General features: G+C 40.2%; 2 pseudogenes; both read right to left on the minus strand.

Annotated features, from left to right (window-relative positions):
* Positions 1-5,736: 5,736 nt before the first annotated feature.
* Positions 5,737-6,909, minus strand: LOC139437775 (myotubularin-related protein 10 pseudogene; annotated as a pseudogene).
* A 52-nt stretch (positions 6,910-6,961) lies between these two features.
* On the minus strand, positions 6,962-7,725 carry LOC139437776 (myotubularin-related protein 10 pseudogene; annotated as a pseudogene).
* Positions 7,726-8,024: the final 299 nt, after the last annotated feature.

Genomic DNA, 8,024 nt, shown 5'->3' on the forward strand with positions numbered 1-8,024 from the left:
CTTCACAGAATGAGTTTGGTAGTGTCCTTTCCTGTTCAATTTTTTTTTTTTTTGGAAGACTTTGAGCAAGATTGGCAAAAGATCATCTTTGAATAACTGGTAGAATTCACTGTGATGTCTTCTGGACCCTGGCATTTCCTCTTTTAGAGATTTTTGATGACTGTTTCTATATTTTCCACTGTGATTGTTTTGTTGAGGTCTTCTATGTCGATCCTGTGTTTCTAGGAATTTGTCCATCTTGTCTACATTGTCTAGTTTTTTGATATAAAGTTGCTCATAGAATCCTCTTATGATCACATTTATTTCTGTGGTTTCAGTAGTCATGTCCTCCCTTTCATTTGTTATTTTATTCATTTGTGTCTTCTGTCTTTTTCTTTGTCATTATAGCAAAGGGTTTGTTAAGTGTGTTGATTCTATTTTTTTCTCAGCTTTAATTATTTCTGCTCTGAACTTTATATTTCTTTCCTTCAGCTTGGTTTGAGATTACTTTGTTGTTCTTTTTCTAGGTTTTATACATAGCAGTAAGCTCTTCAATTTTAGTTCTTTCTTCTTCTTTACCATAAGCATTGAGGGCTATAAATTTATCTTTCAACACTGCATTTGCAGTGTCCCATAGGTTTTTCTAAATTGTATTTTTTAAAGATACATAGATCACAAAAAAAGTTACATTAAAAAATATGAGGTTCCCATATATGCCACAACCCACCACACCCCACTGCTCCCACATTAACAACCTTTTTCATCATTGAGGCACATTCACTATCTTTGGTGAATACACTTTGGAGCACTGCTGCAGCACATGGATCTAAGCCCCCTCTTTCCTTTTGAAAGATTTATTTTTTATTTCTCTCCCCTTCCCTCTCCCACCCCAGTTGTCTGTTTTCTGTGTCCATTTGCTGTGTGTTCTTCTTTTTGTCCACTTCTGTTGTTGTCAGTGGCATGGGAAACTGTATTTCTTTGTATTGAGTCATCTTGCTTCATCAGCTCTCTGTGTGTGTGGTACCATTCTTGGGCAGGGTGAACTTTCTTTCATGCTGGGTGACTCTCCTTATGGGGCACACTCCTTGCACATGGGGCTCCCCTATGTGGGGGACACCCCTGTGTGGCATGGCATTCCTTGTGCACATCAGCACTGCACGTGGGCCAGCTCCACATGGGTCAAGAAGGCCTGGGGTTTGAACTGCGGACCTCCCATGTGGTAGACGGATGCTCTATCCACTGGGCCAAGTCTGCTTCCCTAAGCACCCTTTGATATAGAGATGGAGTGGACATCATCACCCCAGGGTCCACAGGATGGATGAATGGATGAGAGTGGGCTTATTGATATTCTACTATAGTGCTATTGTGACTAGCAATGGAAGAAATTGTAGCACTGATGTGGAGAAAATGGCCATGGTAGTTCCTGAGGGCAGGGAGAGGGAAGAAGAGATGTGATTTGGAGACATTTTTGGAACTTCAGTTGTCCTAAATGATATTGCAGGGACAGATGCTGGACATTATATATTCTGCCATAACCCACTGGATGTACTGGGGGAGTGGGGCGAGGAGGAGTTTACAATGTGAACTATTATCCCTTAGGTTTTGATATATTGTGCTCTCATTTTCATTCATCTCAAGATATTTGCTGAATTCGCCTGTAATTTCTGCTTTGACCCACTGATTAAGTATGTTGTGTAGTCTCATATATTTATTAATTTCCCTTTTCCCATCTTTATCAAGTTCCATCTTCATTCTGTTATGATCAGAGAAAGTATTTTGTTTAATTTCAATCTTCTAAAATTTATTGAGATTTTTCTTGTGACTCCAAGGTCTACCTTGGAGAAGGATACGAGTGATTGAAAAAAGAAAGCTGTTTTGGGGTGCAGTGCTCTGTAGATGTCTTTTAGATCTAGTTAATTTATCATATTATCCAAGTTCTATGTTTTTTTTTATCCTCTGTCCAAATGTTCTATCTAAAACTGAAAGTGGTGTATTGACGACTCTAACTCAGCTTTGCCAGTATGTGCCTCATGTATCTCAGAGTACTTGGTTCGATATTTCTTCTTGGTGACTTGACACTTTTATGAATATATAATGACCTTGTTCACCTCTTAAAACAGTTTTGCATTTAAAATCTATTTTGTCCAACATTAGTATCACTACTAGAGCTTTTCTTAGTTATTTGCATGAAATAACATTTCACTTTTTATCAAGATTTGTCCTTATGTCTGATGTGAGTCTCTTGTAAACAACATATATTTATTTCATATTTTTTATCCATTATATCAGTCTATTTCTTTTGATTGGTGTGTCCAAGACCTTAACATTCAAAATTATTAGTTTAAAGGCATTATTACTTCTTGCATTTTGTCCTTTCACTTTGTGCTGTCATATCATACTATTTATACTTCAATTTACCCTTTCTAACAATCTTCATTTCTACATTCTTCTTAATCTCTTGCCTTTGTTTTTTTTTTTTTCCTTTCATGATGCAACACTCCCTTTGGTAGCTCTTGTAATTTTAATGTTTTGGTAAAAATATTCTATCAGTTTTTGTTTGTCTGGGTAGAATTTGAAATTGCCCTTGTTTTTTTAAGGACAGTTTTCCTGGATACAGAATTTTTGATTGACAATTTTTCCCTTTCAGTACTTTGTTTTGTTTTGTTTTTTTAAAACATTTATTTATTTAATTCCCCCCCTCCCCCCGTTGTCTGTTCTCTGTGTCTATTTGCTGCGTCCTGTTTCTTTGTCCGCTTCTGTAGTAGTCAGCAGCATGGGAAGTGTGGGCGGCGCCATTCCTGGGCGGGCTGCACTTTCTTTCATGCTGCGTGGCTCTCCTTATGGGTGTACTCCTTGCACGTGGGGCTCCCCTACGTGGGGGACACCCCTGCGTGGGGCGGCACTCCTTGCGCACATCAGCACTGTGCATGTGTCAGCTCCACATGGGTCAAGGAGGCCCGGGGTTTGAACCGCGGACCTCCCATGTGGTAGACGGACACCCTAACCACTGGGCCACATCCACTTCCCCCTTTCAGTATTTTGGAAACATCATACCATTTGTCCATGATTTCTGAAGAGAAGTTAGCATTTAATCTCATTGCCGGTCCCTTGTAAGTGATGATTTGCTTTTCTCTTGCTGCTTTCAGAAGACTTTGTTTATCTCTGCATTTATCCTCTGAATAGTATCTGTCTTGGGGTAGGTCTATTCAGATTTATTCTGTGTGGAGTATCTTGTCCTTCCTGGCTATTGATATTGATGTCTTTCATAAGGGTTGGGAAGTTTTTGATCATTATTTTCTTAAATATTCTTTCTGTGACTTTTCCATTCTCTTCTCCTTTTGGGAAACTGATAATGTGAATGTTTGTGTCTTTGGCATTGTCATTCAATTCCCTGAGACTCTGTTTCATTTTTTCCATTCTCTTTACTTTCTGTTTTCCTGTCTTTTCCAGTTCAGATGTTTGACCTTTGAAATCACTAATTCTGCCTTTGAGCAATTCAAATTTGCTTTTATGCGCCTCAAATGTATTTTTTAAATATTTATTTTATTTATTTCTCTCCCCTTCACCCTGTTGTTGTGTATTCTTCTGTGTCCACTTGTATTCTTAGCAGCACTGGGAATCTGTCTCTTTTTGGTTGTCTCATCTTGCTGCATCAGCTCTCTGTGTGTGTAGTGCCACTGCTGGGCAGGCTGTGCTTTTCTCCTGCTGGGCAGCTCAATGTGGGGTGCACTCCTTGCACATGGGTCTCCCCTATGTGAGGGACACCCCTGAGTGGCACAGCACTCCTTGCTCATGGCAGCACTGCATGTGGGCCAGCTCACCACATGGGCCAGGCGGCCCTGGGTCTGTACCCTGGACCTCCCATATGGTAGGAGGATGCTCTATCAGTTCAGTCATGTCTGCTTCACTCTAATGTATTTTTAACCTCATCTATCATGACTTTCATTTCCATAAGGCTTGTTACTTTTATTTTCAGTCCTTCATGTGGTTCTTAATACCCACCCAGAGTCTTCTTAATATCTCTTATTCCTTTAGTCATTCTTTCTTTCAACTCTGAATTGACTTAGGAGATGTGTGCATTATCATATATTGTCTTAAATCCCATATCTCTTCTGGGTACTTGGTTTGTTCATTTGCCTGGGCCATCTCTTCCTGTTTCCTGATATGGTCTATAATTTTTGCTGATGACTAAGCACCTGAATATGCTGGTGAATTTATTCTGATGATCAGTTTCTCTCTCTGGCCTTTTTTTTTTTTTTTTTCACATACCTTCTTTGATATTTGGTTCAACTTATTCTATGTTTTCAAAAATGCTTACGTTAAGTTATCAAAATTGGGCCAAGGACTCATTAATGGTGTGCAGATTTTCTCCTAGGAGTTAGGGTACAGAGATATCTCAATGCAGTTTTTTTCTATGCAATTTCCATACATGCCTGTAGATGGCACTTGTCAGTGCACCTTTCCACATAGGTGTTTATTTCAATATTTGTTTTCTGTGTTTTGGTGTGGCCAAAGCTGAGATTGAAATCAGACTGTACTGGCTGAATTCACCAAAGAATGTCCTCCAGTACCTTTACTTTTCCCTGTAAAATCTCATGGGTAGAAATATGTTCCTCTCTCAGTCAGCTGCAGTAAGTTAGTCATTTTACCCCAGTTTAATATCTTGGGGTTTGGAAATGGAGCCTTACAGGCTGCCACCAGTGTTTGTTAATTTATGTTTGTTGGGGAAACGGACTTTGGCCCAGTGGTTAGGGCGTCCGTCTACCACATGGGAGGCCCGCGGTTCAAGCCCTGGGCCTCCTTGAACCGTGTGGAGCTGGCCATGCGCAGTGCTGATGCGCGCAAGGAGTGCCGCGCCACGCAGGGTGTCCCCCGCGTAGGGGAGCCTCACGCGCAAGGAGTGCACCCATAAGGAGAGCCGCCCAGCGCGAAGGAGGGAGCAGCCTGCCCAGGAATGGCGCCGCCCACACTTCCCGTGCCGCTGACGACAACAGAAGCGGACAAAGAAACAAGAAACAAGAAACAAGACGCAGCAAAAAGACACAGAAAACAGACAACCGGGGGAGGGGAGGGGAATTAAAGAAATAAAAATAAATCTTAAAAAAAAAAAAAAAAAAAGAATAATTTATGTTTGTTGTTTTAAATTCACCTCTCTGTTCCTTTCTTTCCTGGGAATTGTGAAGCACTGTCCCGGTTTGCTGATCCCAAAAGCAGATCCCTTGGACAGCTTTCGGCTCTTTCTCCATTGTTTTTGTGAGAGAGTTGAACACTCCTTGCCTCATATGATACCATCTTCCCATAATTCTGATTTCTATTGTGTATTAGTCAGCTAAAGGGGTGTTGATGAAAAAATACCAGAAATTGGTTGGTTTTTATAAAGGGTATTTATTTGGGGCAGAAGCTTACAGATACCAGGCCATAAAGCATAAGTTACTTCCCTCACCAAAGTCTATTTTCATGTGTTAGAGGAAGATGGCTGCTGGTTTGTGAGGGTTCAGGCTTCCTGAGTTCCTCCCTTCCTGGGGCTTGCTTCTCTTTCCTCTGAGTGCTTACCTCCTGGGGCTCCAGCTTAAGACTTCAACATCAAACTCCAACATCAAAACTCCAACATCAAAGACCCCTCAACTCTGTCCTTTGCCATGCCTTTTATCCCTAATGACATGGCTCTATCAAAGCCCTAATCATAACTCAACCACACTCAGGTACAGACCAGATCACAATCATAACCCGATATCCCCATTTGGATTCATAACCATATCAAACTGCTACAAAGTATAATATTAAAGAGTTTCTCCTTTGATGAAGTAATTGGTCACTGATGGGTCCATTTTTGAAGGAAGACAGCAGTCCTATTATTGTGGAGTTATAGCTTGTCTTTGCCCATTTTAAAGATTTCATAGAGCAATATAAGGCATGGTCTTCCCAATGTAGAAGGCATTACAGAAAATGGTGAGATACTTTGCTGTAAACTGAAAAGACCAGTCCCAAACAAATGTGAATTTTAAGTCCATTTCATCACCCAATTGACTATTTTCAAATTCTGTGGCTTGCTTCACCCACTGATGAGGATAGTTGAATAGCAACATGCCTAACAGTGAGATGTGGATACTGTTGCACAGGTCCACTAAGGAAGTTTTAAAGAACTTGAATATGGCTGGATATTGTTCTAACAGTTGCCATGTGGCATCCAAGAACAGCAAAAATAAGGGAGATTCTTTTTCTGGTCTCTTTAAGTGGTTGCATCTCTCCAGGAACTGATAGCCAAACATGATCCACTCCTTCTGTATCAGACACTGAAATACAGAAATTGTCCTAATGCAGGGATCCAGCATCACTTGAATAAGAGAAGATATGAAGTAACTCAAATCTACTATTACTCCTATTCTAGGACTACAGTGGTGTGTTTGCTTTCCAGCATATACATAAGTTCTACTGAATCTTTAAGGAATGCCATTACATATTATAACCAGCTAGTACATTCCAATGAAGATAGACATTTCTGTTAAATTTCTTCAAAATGCACATTAACAAAAAGTTTTTGCTTAAGTTTTTTTTTTCTTTTTTTTATTAAATTATTTATTTATTTATTTTTAAAATTACATTAAAAAAAATATGAGGTCCCATTCAACCCCACCGCCCCTGCCCCCCACTCCCCCCACAGCAACACTCTCTCCCATCATCATGACACATCCATTGCACCTGGTAAGTTCATCTCTGAGCATCACTGCACCCCATAGTCAATGGTCCACATCATAGCCCAGACTCTCTCACGTTCCATCCAGTGGGCCCTGGGGGGATCTACAGAGTCCCGTAATTGTCCGTGAAGCACTATCCAGGACAACTCCACGTCCCGAAAACGCCTCCACATCTCATCTCTTCCTCCCGTTCCCCACACCCAGCAGCCCCCATGGCTACCGTTCCCACACCCATTCCACATTTTCTCTGTGGACATTGGATTGGTTGTGTCCATTGCACACCTATGTCATTGCTTAAGTTTTAATACCTTCTGTATTTCTTGGCTATTAGACAAGGTCTTATTCAAATCCAATTTGTAAACATCACTTCTCAATGGGTGATTTATAGTTATCGCATTATAGATACTCTGATCAATTTTTCTCTACAGCAGCACATCTTTTGTGGGGTCCATTCTCACCAAGAACTGCCACAAGGGTGTTTCCAGCACAGGACTGGCACCCTTCTTCCAACAAATAATGGGAATCTACTTTGGGTCTTGAGCTGCTAAAAAACTTGGCAGTACAAAGGATTCTGGAAGACAAGTGGATATCATGTAACCCTTAATAATGGAACAAACTCTCCACACAGAAACACCCATCCTATTGATTTCTCTGTCCTATTCTGAGTAACTTTCCAACCACCAGCTCTAACACCTCCTCCTCAACCTCCTGAGGGTAGTCCATTTATTTTGTTGACTGTGTTGTGATATTTTTCCCAGCATATTCAAATATAAAGATGAGTTGCAGGTTTGCTGGCTGGGAATAGTGAGATATTGCAAGGAATACCTTTCTGGCAGTTTTGGACCATGATTTAGCAAAGCAAAATCTGACATTCCTGGAATCTTTACAAAAAATAACTAACTCTTGGATTAAAGTTCAGTTTTTGCTTGAGGCCTAGGACTTTCTGCTTCCTTTCGTGGACACTTACATTGACAATTTGCTCAATATATTTCAAAGGAACATCATGTTCACCAAGAAGAAGGTTTTTTTAATGGAATTTCTATCATGGCATTAGATCATCTAGAATAAAGGGAATTTTTTTAAAAACTTTTTAAAAATTGAAGTTTATCATTCATAAATGAACATCCATAAACAATAAGTGATAGTAAAAGTTGTGAACTTACAAAACAAACATGCATATCATCCCTCAGGGCTCCCATATATTACCTCACCACCGACACCTTGCATTGTTGTGAAACAATGAAATGCATTGTTGTGAAACAAATGAAAGAGCATCATCAAAGCATTACTACTACGTATTGCAAGCATCTTACATTAGGTGTATTTTTCCCTCGACCCACCTGGTTACAG

Source organism: Dasypus novemcinctus, chromosome 28 (assembly GCF_030445035.2).
Source record: "Dasypus novemcinctus isolate mDasNov1 chromosome 28, mDasNov1.1.hap2, whole genome shotgun sequence".
NCBI lineage: Eukaryota > Metazoa > Chordata > Mammalia > Cingulata > Dasypodidae > Dasypus > Dasypus novemcinctus.